We start from the raw sequence: 14,036 nt of genomic DNA, 5'->3' as shown, positions 1-14,036 counted from the left end.
GACATGGGAAGAGATGGTGGCCCCGAGCTACAGGCACTCCTGGGTGACCCCCGTCTTATGTCTCTGTCTCCTGAGAAATATCTGGAAGTAGAATCAGAACACAGCAGGAGACCGCCGGAGGACAAAGAGTGCTCAGAAACAAGGGTTTGCAGAAACACAGTCACAGATGCTGAAAATAGAAGTGACCGCAGCTATCCCCAGCCCTGCCTGGCCACCAACTCACTCTGTAGCCCAGGCTGGCCTCAAACTCCTAGTGATCCTCCTACCTCAGCCTCTCAGGTGCTGGGACTAAACCGCCACGCGCCCTGCTGGATCGTGTCTTTTAAATGACCTCCCTTGTCCTCCTTCTTTTCTGTGAGTTCTATGTTCTGCTCTCACACCCAGACGTGATGCCCACGCAACCTTCACTGTGGCTTTCGTTTGATTTCCCTAGTGTCTCTGTTATTGTTTGCTTGTTTTTAAATTGATCTCCAATGGATTCATTGTATTTTTCTTTACATTGGATTCGATGAGAATGTCCATAAAAATCATATATTTTAATGTATTTTACTTTCCCTTTCTAAAATACATGGAAAGTCAAAAGCATATGCATTAAACAATTCATGCCCATGCCATCTAACATTATTTTGCCTCTGTGTCATACAAAACAAGCTGAGAATTAATATTTGAGAGCTGAGACCAGCAAACATTATTTTAGAGAATCAAATAGTAAACATGCAGGCTTTACAGACCAAGAGGTAAAACAACATTAAGAATATACATGAGTGTTTATAGACCATAGAAGACAAGAAGCTGTCATGTTCTAGCCACTACTTACAAATATGAAAACCATTCCAACTAAGATTGTTTATTAACCTTAAAATTATGGATATGTGTATGAGCATGTGTGTATATGCACGCAAGTGCAGGGACGCATAGAGGCCAGGAGAGGGCATAAGATCTCCTAGAGTTGGAATTTCAGACAGTCATAACTCTATTATGTGGTGCTGGGAACCAAACTCAGGTCCTCTTTAAGAGCAGTAAATGATTTTAACTACTGAGCAGTCTTTCCAGCCCTGAACACCATTCTTGCCTATGGATCATATAAATATAGTCACAGAAGTGAATTTGGCCCTGGGCATGATTGACACAGCAGATGTTTATGTGAACCCTCGCTGTCATTTCCAGAAGAAAATCCCCAATAGGAAATAAGGCTCGCCTCCTAGTGAGACTTTGAAGATGGAATAGTGCACTGCATGGAGTGTTTACCAGCACGTGGTGGAGACAAGGAATGAACAACTGTGGTTTGCATTGCTCCCATCTTTGCCCTGAGTGGGGGTGGGGGGTGGGGGTGGGGGTGAGGGTGGGGTGGGGTGACTGACTTGGCACAGGAGGCATACAGCAAATGAGAAACAATGTTACTACTGCGAGGCCTAGACTAGGGCATCTCGGCTTTTAGACCCACCAGACCCAACTTTGAGGTTATTGTTGAAAATATACAGAATTTGGGTATAGTGGGGTATGCCTAGAATCCCAGTACCTGGGAGACTGAGGCAGGAACCTGTTTCAAGGTCACCTTAGCCTATGTAGTAAGTCCTAGACAAGGTTAAACTATACACCAATACCCTGACTAAAAATTAATTAGTGAATTAACTAATAAATAGATAGGCAAGCAGGCAAAAGCAAGCAAACTGAGCTCCACTTCTCAGAAATACATTTAAAATTTTTATTTTTTATATTTTTAATTATATCTATGATATGAGTCGGCATGTGGGTATGTGCACACAAGTGAAGGTGCCTGTGGTGGCCGGAGGCACTGGATTCTCCCAGAGAGCTAAAGTTCCAGGCAGTTGTGAGCTGTCGGATGTGGATGTTGGAGACTGAGTGCAGGTCCTTCCGAAGGGCAATTCTCACCATTTGCCACTGAGCCATCATCCCAGCCCTTCTCAGAAACCCTGATTCAAAGCTCACTCGAGGAAGAAGTTGAGCATGTATGTGCAGGGGCATATGTGTGCATATGGATGTGTGTACATGAGTGTGTCTGTATGCTAATGTGTGTGCATGCATACATATGTGTGCAATGATTCCAACCACAGATCTGTGGCTAGAGAGAGTGCATACTATGAGAGTAGGGTGAGGGATTCCCACCCGTCAGTGGACCACTCTCCCTATTTGAGTGAAATTCGCAGACCATCGTCCTGGCTCCTGACTGCTTTGTGAATGACAGGCTCCACCTGTCAATGGAAGCGGCTCCTTGCGGATCTCCAGGAGCCAGTCCTTGAGCTGAGTGGTATGCACACAGAGGAGGAGGCAAAGCCTTACACTGTTATTATTGCCCCTTGTTCATCTTTGTCCTTTTCTTATTGCCAATATTCCCTTCGCATACCTTTACCCTGGGCCACTGTCACCGTATAACACTTTGACTCCACTTCTGCCCCACAAGAGCATGTGCTGAATCTTACTTGCTGGTATCCCAACATCTCAAAGAGTGCTCAGTGCCTGGTAAGTGTGTTTAGTAAAGAGTTGTGTTCACGGGGGAACAGAGCTCACGGTGCCATTGGAAGGCCAAGTTCATGGCCAATCTAAGGCAGAGCCCAAGGTCACGACCCTCCTTATCCTGGAAGTAGCAGTTCAGAGTGGCATGTCCTCTTCAGCCTTTCCCTGTTCCTTGTTGTTTGGCCTGAAACCGTTGCTATGAACCTCAGTGTATTCATTCATAAAATCCATAAAACACTGCAAGCATGGGATGACATGAACTTCACTGGGTGGGATATTCTTCCTAAGCAGAAGCTGTGTTGATTTTCTTTGGGACCTAGAGTTGAAGAAACAGAAAATGTCTGAACATTCCCAAAGTGGGAAGTCAAGTAGACTACAGTCTGCTGACATGCATCTGTTTCCTGGACAACTGTGTACCAAGCTTCTGGCTTGTGTGAGACACTATGCCTGGGCCTTGAGAAGTTGAGTAAGAAGCCAGACGTTGCCCCAGCCCTCACGGAGCTTACTGCATGGAGCTGAGGGTAGATGGGAATCCACAAGGCTAAGAGCCATAGTCTTAACCCTGGGAAAAACAGGACCTCGAAGCCCATGGCATCCTCACATCTGTGTTGGGGAGAGCTATGGATTTAACATGCAGTCCAAGGAGCCAAGACCTGACCTATACGAGACTGACGACTTGAGAACAGGGTGGCCAAGCGTGGAGGGAAGACAGAATGACACAGGGTGCAGGCCATAGACGCAGAGGCTGGCTCTCCACAAACCTCAGTGTTCCCACCGGACACCTGAGTGATGTGTTAAACTGCAGACTCAGGTTCAATAGATCTGGATAGGTCTGAAGTCATGTCTGATAAGCTCCAAGGGGCACTGAGCCCAGTAGACCATGGCCCAAGCTTGGGGAAAAACAGTCGTAGGCTATCTCTCTCTGCTAAGATGGATGGGGTGGGGTGTTAGATAAGGGGTTTTCTTAAGATCCTTCTGCACTCTACGAACTCATTTTGCAGTTATCTTGTACCAATGTACCCTCCCTGCAGCCGGGGACTTCTCTGCCAACCACTAAGATTCAGTAGAAGTTGCTGCCCTGTCCTAGTGGCCTAATTCTATCTGATACTAGCTTAAAGAGCTCCCTTTGCCCAATAGAAACTCTGTGAAGCCATTGGTTCCCTCATATATTTATTTTTATAAAGCTTTTTGCATGTCTGTGTTATCATTTATTTACATTATGTGTACACATGTGTACATGCCACAGTGCACATGTGGAGAGAAGGGCTTTGGGAAGCTGGTTCTCCCTTTCTTGGGGATCAAACTTAGGTGGTCAGGCTTGGTAGCCAGCGCCTTTACCTGTGAAACCTTTTTACCGGTTCTCATGCATTTATTTTTAAATGAGGCTAAGTTCACCACACACACACACACACACACACACACACACACACACACACACACACATATTGAAGTGCAATAGTAGCCACACACATGATTGTCATGACACCTAACAAACATGAATTCATGCCCACGAAGCAGAGACTAACTCACTTTGGGGACTTGTGCTGAGAGGCCAAGCCTTGGCAGTAGATGAAAAATCCCAGGCTTGCCAGCCCACAAGGTAAGTTTGAGCGTCTGGAGAGGTGACCTGTAAGAAGCTGGAGAGCAGGGCTGTGCTGAGGTCATGGAGAAAGGTCAACATGGTTCCCTCACAGTGACAGAATGGAAGACAGAACAGGAAGGCAGCCTTGAGCCTTCACCGCACCCCCCAAGGGTCAACCGATGACCTTCTAAGACCACCTGGGTGACAAAGATGGACTCAAGAGACACTGCCCTTGTAAGCAATCCCAGCTGCTCTTGACAAATGTCCCCACACAGAGGTTATACACCACCCTGTGCTTACAGCTCAATTACTCACCTCTGCAGCATTAAATCAAAGGTGGTTCCTGTTCAGCGTAATTACCATTTCCGGTAGCTGCTGCCAGCAATGGCTGCCACAGAACATTATGTATGTGTAGAACTAAATCAGTAGCAGGCAGGGGCCTAAGCTCGAATGCATGCGTGTTGTAGGCACAGTGTCCCATGCACATGTGGTCAGCGCCCCTTTCCTTCACCAGCGGCCTCTAAATGCCCCCAGGCAGGAGAATCAGCAGCACTCAAAGGCACCTGCACACTTGGATGCACAATCCATTCCCCTGTGCCGGTCTTTCCACAGGAAAGCAAATGGCCATCTAACCAATGCTTCCCTACACAACCCCAAACTGAATAAGAGAAATGGCCCGCACCCCACCCATCTCTCCCCATCACTTTCCTCACCCCAGGAAGCAGGAAGGGGCACCACCCCATCAGCTGACTGACAGCCATTTTTCTCCCTGTCAATCTTGTCACATTCTTCACTCCCGACACACGAGACGCTTTTAACCCAGGCACAGCTTTATTATTTCAGGCTTGTCAATTCCCAATTTGCTTAGTTAATAAATAAATCAAAATCTGAAAGGAAATTGGGAAAGAGCTTTTGACCCTGAAAAAGAAGGGGCAATGACCCGCTGACCCTAAAATGTGTTTCTTTGACCATGGTGGCTTACTTTGGCATACACATTTCACCCCAATTCCATTGAAGTAAAAAAATATACTTTTGTGGGGGGAACTAGAGCTTGAACCTGGAGCTTCACACACTCTAGGCAAGCACTCTGTCACTGAGCTGCCTCCAACCCTCTTCTTTTTCTTTTGAGACAGGATTTCACTAATTTTTTCCCAGGCTTAATAGAACTCTGAAGCCCAAATCGGCTTCACATTTGAAAGCCTCCTGCCTCAGCCTCCTGAGAAGCTGGGCTTATGGGCCTGTACCACAAGGCTCACCTGGCAGAGTGGCAACTGCTTCACATTGGCCAGTGGAAGCTCCAGAACATCCGCTAAGGTCCTCGGAGGGATACTGCTAGACCAAGAGGATGAAGTGTAGAGCCTTTGACGTAGAGGGAAGAAAAACAGCCTCCAGAAGAAACACCTGGGCCAGCTCATCCCTGGGCCTCTCCATCCTTACTTGCTGAAGCTGGGGCTCAATTAAGCCTGTGATAATAGGCTGCAGATCACTGGCTGCAGCCAGATTCATCAAAATGAAAAGTGTGGCTTCTAGAGATGCTGAAGTAATGCACTAAGTGTGGCTTTGGAGCCAAACGTACCTAGATTTCAATTCTGGCTCCACCTTATACTCACCATGTGAAAAACATGACTGAACAGCTCTGTGCCCAAGATTTCTCTCCATGGGAAATAAGGATAGTGTGCTCATCTCCTCAGCTGAGAGGAAGGCTGAACGAAGTCAGAGGCACAGAGAGAATCTAGGATAGGCCTGACCAAGGGAGTCCTTGCCGAGAACACTTAGGACTGATTGGCCTCAGGCAAGGAAGGCACAGAAAAAGCACCTTGATGCCATTAAGAGTGCAGTGAGCTGGGAGAATGGCTTGGATAGCAGCCATGGGCAAACCAGCTGCTCACCGGAGTTGTCCAGGGTCCAGTGTCAAGGACAGAACAGAACCTCAGAGAAGGTTCCTTGGAAGAGAAACCGGGATCCAAAGCCAATGGAAAGGGGAGCAGCCGTCCATGGTAAGAGTTGGGTGGAAATCAATAATTAGACCCAGAAAAAAAAAACCATACAAATAAATTCAGACTCCTTGGGAGCCATGAATCTTCATCGACCTATCCATCATCCATTCATCCACCCATTCACCCATCTATCATCTATCTATCTATCATAACCCATCAATCCATCATCCATCCACCCATTCATCATCCATCCACACATCCATCATCCATCCACCCGTCTATCTATCATTGTACGAGCCCTTGCAGGGTGCCTGGCTGTGGGTTGACTCATCCCTAACGGGCTTGAGGGCCAGACCGCCCAAACAAGTAAAAAAGATACTTTCTGAGAGGCAGTCTGGGTCTGCCTGATGGTCTCAGCAACAGCAGCTGAAACATGATCTGGAGATGACCTGGACCAATGAGAGGCAGCCATGTCACACCAGCTGATGCATATTCATCAGACCTCCCTCCAGGGTAGGGTGGAGGGTATATAAGGCTTGCCTCTTCCTGAATAAACTGAGCTTGTTGTTTCTACATTCTCCCTGAGTGTGTGTGGTTTGACTCTGCACCTAATTGGCCCCCGGCCCCAAAGGGAACAAGAGCAAGGACCCTGCTACCCCTGGCTTTTTTTCTATGTGCTCCAATGCCACACTCTGAAAGCGAGGTTTGGGAATTTTTATCCCTTGTCGTCTTGGCACATAGCACAGGGTCCTGCAAACGACAGGAAGCACAGACCCTCTGTTGGCAGAGTAAAAGAATGACTCTGGAATGAAATCTGCTGTCTTAGGGGACCTCATCTCCCAGGAATCCATGGCTGCACCCGCTCTTCTTTCCCACTTGCAGTTTCCGTGTCTCCTTTCCTTTCTGCCTTGAATGGGGTCCACACCCTGGAAGATTTACATTCAGGACCTGCTTTTTACTCGGCAAGTTTCGAACTCAAGCTCTCCAGCCGCCATCTTGCAATTGTGCTTCTGGGAGTCGAGGGCCTTTTGTTTCTCCCATGTGTTTCTCCCTCACAGAAAACTAAAACATCTCAATCCGCAAATTGGTTTTCTGAGTCCATGATGTGCCTCAGCTGTTGTCTTCCTGATTGAGGAACCTGTAGACCCCATCCTTCCCCTCGTTTCCACTAAAACTTGTTTTTCCTTTTAATAAAGAAAAAGTTGTAATCTCCCATTGCTACTGTTTTATCTTGGGGAGGCAAAGACACCCCAACAATTTTTCTCCATTCATTTTCTCTACTACAAGCTTAAAGTACATGCATGATATTTAAACTGCCGGCCTGAAGAGATGGCTAAGTGGATAAGTGTGCTTGCTCTGAAAGGAACAGGACGTGAGTTCAAATCCCCAGCACTCATGTAAAAGCCTGGCATGGACCAGAATTGACAAATGGAGACATGCAGATCATGGCCAGGTGATTAGCCAAACTGTGAAGGGCTCCAGGTTCAGGGAGAGAACCTGCCTTAAGTTCAAGGTGAAGGACAAAAGATGAAGACATGCAACATCTTCCTCTGGCCTCCGAATGTAAGTGCTAACGCCCACACGTATGTGTGCACCACACATATGCAAGTCTAAAAAAGTTCAAACTGCAGCCAAAGCATTCATAATTGTCTTATTTGTTGGAGTGCAGCGATGGACTCAAACATCAAACCAAAACACAGGCGCCTCTTGTGGGGTGGGGACTCTAGGACTGAGGTCCAAAGGGCCGAAGAATCACAACAGCGTTTTTAGAAAAGGAAGAAAGGACTAAACAAAAAACTCAATAGCACACTGTTAGAGGTTGGAAAACATCTCTGTGTTCTGCTCCTGGTCAGCCCACAGGAAATGTAAGAATACCCTATATTTTAATTAGTGCATAAAACACTGTCTAGAATGTTATGCTACCCCGGGGAATGCACAGAGCAGGGAACACTTACAAACTCCAGGTCACTCTCCCCATTACATCACTGTGAAAAGAAAATAAATTTATGAGGCTACATTCTATGGACATTATATATTGGAACCGTTAGCCTATTCCCAAATGAGAATGTCAGCTCACACAGCAGGCTCCCAGAGAGAAATTTCTCAACTCCTTCTATTCTGGATGTTTTTACAGTTAATGCCAGGAAAAGTAATCAAAAAAAAAGTGAAGGCTTATCCTTTATTGATAATGAAATGAAAAAAAAGAGAGAGAGAGAGAGAGAGAGAGAGAGAGAGAGAGAGAGAGAGAGAGAGAGAGAGAAGCTGTGTTGCGTTCTTCTCCAGAGATGATAATATAGAGGTTATTTTGTGGGTCTTGCCTGTGATTTATTTGATGTATTCCTCATCTAAGTGATTGGAAACACAGATGTTGATGCTGTAACTTTGCTTCCAGTAAATAATTCCTCAAAGGACTCACATTTGTTTAACCTTACTCACAGGATGATAAACCTGATTAAACATTTATGGGCGCAGCAACAATTCTGTTGGTTTATGTGCTTGGCAAGTTGGAAAAACTCATTCGCCAACTTTTCCACCTTCCATTCACCTCTCCTGAAGAAAAAAAAAAACTCTTTGACATCTTTGGGGGGAAATTCCTGCACCTGGGTTTTGGAGACTTCCCCCTTCCCTTCTTCATTTTTCCATCCGCAGCTGCCTGAAGTCTGACAGCATACAGAAGGGCTGACACGCTGATCCTAAGATCAATAATTAAACCAAAGGGACAGTAGTGAGGGTGCTCCTGTGAGACTCGGGAGGTGGAATAAAAACCCCACTGGGGAAGCATGTTCTTAGGATGGCTGGCCTGCTCCTGAGATAAGGGAACATTTGTGCAGCGTACACAATCATCTGTCTGTCAACAGCATTCGGTAAGAACCTGCTCCCTTCAACCTGGTGGACATGATCAGGGAGCAAAGACTCCAAATGAGATGAGTGCTCATTCATTCATTCATTCATGCTCCAGGTACAACCAGTGAAATGGTACCTAGCTTCTATGATCAGACTCCTGACATCATGCAGCACATAGTGTAGGGAGGAAGATCAACAAGGAGACAGATATCTGTGTGGAGGTCACTTCCTGGAACTCTCTGGCTCTTACAAATTTCCTACCTAGGCCTGGCTTCTCCAACAGAGGAACGTGTGTAGCTGTGGTTCTATTTTCCTCTCACTGCCATTGCCTGGAGATGGGGTGTGTCTCCCAAGGGAGCTGCACTACGACCATGGCTTCATGTTCATGGGGGATGTCCAGGCGAGCCCGGTCTTGTTTCCATCAGTGACTTAGTGACGATAGGATTTAAGACACCTGAAATCAATGTCTGGGCTCCACATGCACTCCCAGGTGTGTATACTGACACACATGTATGTGCAAACCCATATAAATGTACACACAAAAATACACCCCATGAACACGCCAATTAACTACCTAAATGAATGGTCACATAAATAAAGCACCCCCACAAAGACACACACAAAAATCCCCACCATATACCTTATCCAGACATATAGACATCACAACGCACCTAACACATACACATGTAGAGTTCATGCACACACACACACACACACACACACACACACACACACACACACACACGCAGAATATATACACAGCAGTCCAACTCATAACATGGGAAGCAGCACCCAGGCCACATGCACTAACGCACACACACAGAAGCATCTAGAGCCATACAAGTCTTCTCAGCTTGGGGCCTATGCTATTTCCTTCCCTTTTTCTGTTACTTCGTGTGTGTGTGTGTGTGTGTGTGTGTGTGCCCACGTGCCTTGGAACACATGTACAGGTCAGAGGATAACTTGTGGGAGTTAGCTGTCTCCTTTTTTCAAGTCCTTGGGATCAAACTCAGGTCGGTTTGGTGGCAAGCACCTTTAACCAATGAACCCGTTGCCAGCCTTCGTATTTCCGTGTATATACTACTGCAGGGTGTCATGGAGCCAGGCTGGCCTCCAAGCCACCTGAGAATGACCTTGAACTCTCGATTGTCCTGCCACTACCTCTTCAGCTGAGACTGTAGGGATGAACCACCACACGTGGCTCCCATTTCTGCCCTAATCCTGGGCCTGGTTTATATGCCCTAACCTCACTTTGCCTGACGTTTGGCCTCTTCAGATGTTAAATTACAAGATGCTCTTTATTATGTGCTCATAACATGAACACAGTCCAGAGTTCCCCTCTCCACCCATTCAGGAAGAATTGGTACCTTAGGAGCAGCTGGCGAAGCTATGAGCTTAATGGCTTCAGACCAGCTCACAAAAACCCTGAGAACAAGCCGTTTCTTTTATGGTATCAGTTTCTTCTCTGGCTTGTCTCCGCGCCCCTGCCCCACCTCAAGGCGGCTATTAACATTTTTCTGGATGAACGTGGGATTTGAGCAATTGCTAGCTGACTCACTTCTTACTGGATTTTTTTTTTTTTCCTGTTCAGGGTGTTGTCATGTAGCCCAGGTTGGCCATGTTATATAGCTCAGGTTGACCTTATGTTTACAATATTGACTGGGATTTTGATAACGGTGTGTTTGGGGTCAAGTTCATTTGCTTCAAGTAGAATTCAGCAAGAGCCTACTGGGTGCAAACGAGCCTGCTGACATTTTGGCTGGGGAACTCTGCCTATCTCTATGACAGTAGAAAGAAACAAGCAAAGTACAAAATAGTAGATGTTTCAATAACATTTATGTTTCTCAACTGATTCCCTTGCTAAATTGGGTAAAAATTCTCACAGCTCTTTTTCTCTACATAAATTACTTATGTGACAATTATAAAAAAATTCCAAGAATATTCAATAAAAGATTGTGTGAGAGAGTGAAAAATATAAAACATGCTAAGTATCTATTTACAGAGGAGATGATAAATTAATAAAATGTGCATTCTTATGATGGATCACTGTAAGATCTACAGACAGGAATAAATGCTTCCTCTCTCTTTCTCTCTCTCTCTCTCTCTCTCTCTCTCTCTCTCTCCTTGTCACTTACACATTTGGATAGAACCCCAAAGATAGAGTTAAAACATTTGCAAAATTACAGGGACAAATAGCCAAATGAATGGAAACACATGAACTATGAACCAATGGCTGAGGGGTCCACACTGGATCAGGCCCTCCGAATGGGTGAGACAGTTGATTGGCTTGATCTGTTTGGGAGGCATCCAGGCAGTGGGACCAGATCTTGTGCTCATTGCATGAGTTGGCTGTTTGAAACCTGGGGCCTATGCAGGATTGTTTGGCTCGGCCTGGGAGGAGGGGACTAGACCTACCTGGACTGAGTCTACCAGGTTGACCTCAGTCTGTGGGGAAGGTTTTGCCCTGGAGGAGATGGGAATGGGGGGGGGGTGGCGTTGGGGGGAAGGTGAGGGGGACGGGAGGGGGGAGAACAAGGGAATCCGTGACCGATATGTAGAACTGAATTGTATTGCAAAATAAACTAAAAAAAAAAAAAAAAAAAAAAAAAAAAAAAAAAAAAACATTTGCAAAATTGTGTATGAAACTCTTTACACTAAAAATTTTAAACATACACACACACACACACACACACACACACACGCACACGCACACACACCCACACACACACAACAATGCTCCTAGCTGGCTACATACACATATAGATAAAACGATAAATAATGGAAAATATCCATACCAAATTCTTAAAAGTTCCTGTCTCTGGGGAGAGGGAAGAACTGTACTTGCTGGAGGCTTGTTAGGCATCAGGTGTCTCTACTTAGTGGCGGAGTCACAGGTACTCAAGTTTGGTGCTCAGAGAGAATTCAGTTTCATTAGAATTTCATTCCTTTGCATCTGATATTAACTGAACAAGGGAAATTATCTCATCTCATTGTTTGCATCATTTGTTCGCTTGGTTGTTTATTTGAGACAGGGTCTCAAACTGTTGCTCAGGTTAGCCTGGAGCTTGTTATGTAGCCCAGCCTGGCTCCCATGGCTTAGTAATCTTCCTGTCCAAGTCTCCAAACTGGAATTTCAAGTGTGAGTCACCCTGCCTGGCATCATCTTACTGGGGAGAACTCTTTCTCTATTGTATCCTGTCCAGTGGATGATTGCTACTCAATCCCGGTATAGAGAGTTAGTGTTAAGGACACTAAAACAGGCTGATGAGTTGTGCCTACTTTCTCATCAGAATAACCCCCAAATCCGACGGCTGGATGCCTTGCCAAACTGAAACTATTACAATGGTTTGTTTTCAAATGCCACCCAAGAAAAATTCAAATAATTGTAAAAAAAAAAAAAAATTCACAGAAACCTTTCTCTTGAACAATAACTAAAACCAACTGCCGAGTTTTCAAAAGAGAGACCCTACCAGCAGTTCTGCTTTGAGCAGTATTCTCCCTCTGAGTTAGGACCCCTGCTTATGCCATTGATTCCTCTCCCGTTCCCGCTCCCCCCCCCCCCCCCGCCCCCATTAGTCCAAGTGTTTGTTTAAACTGCACCTCCAATTAAATACTTACAAGTAAGAGACAGTCTTTCACTGGACTGGCCATAAATATTGTGAGGAGCTTGGAATTGGGTTTGTGGAGGGTGGCTTATCATTTGTAAATTAATAACAGAGCTGCATCATTACATGGGGTCCATGTCTTTTCATGGCCAGGATGAGCCACGGAGCCATGATTCATGAGGAACAGCTGAGCAGTGCCACACTTTGGGACACTTTAGAGACTCTGTAGGTCGGGCATAACAACCCTCTGTGAGACACCCAGACGGACTGGTTCTTGGAGTTTTCCACTTTTGTTCTAATTATACAGCCGTATACTGACAAAATTCATTGTAGAAACTGAAAGGTATTTTCTTTTCTATTGTGTGTGTATGTATGTGTGCGTATGCATGTGTATAGGGGTGCAAATGTGTGGATGCGGGTGAGTGTGCATGTTACAGGGGTGCAAGTGTGTGGATGCAGGTGAGTGTGCATGTGTACAGGGGTGCAAGTGTGTGGATGCAGGTGAGTGTGCATGTGTACAGGGGTGCAAGTGTGTGGATGCAGGTGAGTGTGTATGTAAGGAGGCCAAAGATCAATGTCAGGTGTAATTCTCTTCATGCCTTGAGACATGGCCTCTTGCTGGAACCTGGGGATTGCTGAAGGGACAGGCTCTCTCCACTTCCCCAACATTGGGGTGACAAGTGTCCATTACTATGCCTGGCTTTTTAAGTGGCTGCCAGGGATTGAACTCAGGCCTTCATGCGTCCGTGACCTGCACTTCACCCACTGAGGTCTCCATTCAGAATCCTGAGCAGGTTTTAAAATCCCTTTAAAACTCTTCGTAATTGTTACAGCTGTGCTCAATACTGGATACTTAGAAAACGTTATATTTCATCAGTTTTCCTCAAAAGGACTTCACATATAACTCAAGGAAAACAGTAAATTTTGGTTCATGCCATTGATCACCATTTATGTGATCGGACCATGAATGTTTATGAGTTTTTGCAGTTGAGCCGGGTCTGAGCACCTGAGCTCTCACAAGCAATGGGCTAGCCCATCTGCAAGCTCAGTGGTCTTGGGGAAGCTGTGTGTAGCTCCAGCAGTTGACTGCCGTATCTACTCCATGGGCTGGCATGCCAACAGCATCCATTCTTACAACACTGCGCTGAATGAAGGGTCTACATGTGAGTCACCTGTATGTCGTCAGCACTCAGTGAGTGAGGTAGTTCTTTTCATGTAGACATCAGGGAACAACAGCCCCTGTGACGATGACAAATACACCAGTGTCATGTTCGTCACAATCACATCACAATCTCTGTCACTTCCACTAATGGCTGTTAGACATCATCACTTATAGTTAGATATTATGTGTTATAACGTAAAAGGGACTTAGAAGTCCACTTGCTGGGAAGGATGACGGAGAAGGGCACTGGTTCAAGAGGGATAATTGAAGAAAGCATGAAGAAATACATAAACAGCAACAAGAAAGTTGCCTCAGAATTTCAGAAAATGAAAGAAGTGGGGCCATGAGCAGATGTCTTTTCTGGTATTTGCATGGCCAGCAGATCCTAGCCGTCCAAGCCCTCTCTGTACACTCACAGAATGACTTGTCAT

The 14,036-nt window shown here is 45.8% G+C and overlaps 1 long non-coding RNA gene across 1 annotated transcript in view; it reads right to left on the bottom strand.

Moving 5' to 3' along the window:
- Window positions 1–1,551: 1,551 nt before the first annotated feature.
- Window positions 1,552–14,036, bottom strand: part of LOC128101148 (uncharacterized) — a 28,580-nt gene continuing 16,095 nt past the window's right edge. Inside the window, exons 2-3 of the long non-coding RNA XR_008215002.1 lie at window positions 4,006–4,112; window positions 1,552–2,791 (exon numbers count right to left, since the gene is read on the bottom strand). This is a non-coding gene — a long non-coding RNA (uncharacterized LOC128101148). The remainder of the gene's footprint in view (window positions 2,792–4,005; window positions 4,113–14,036) is intronic.

The sequence above is a fragment of the Peromyscus californicus genome, unplaced genomic scaffold, assembly GCF_007827085.1.
Source record: "Peromyscus californicus insignis strain IS unplaced genomic scaffold, ASM782708v3 Scaffold_7__1_contigs__length_154581171, whole genome shotgun sequence".
Classification (NCBI taxonomy): Eukaryota; Metazoa; Chordata; class Mammalia; order Rodentia; family Cricetidae; genus Peromyscus; species Peromyscus californicus.
Note: the sequence above shows the minus strand (reverse complement) of the source record. Positions and strands in the feature narration are given on the sequence as shown.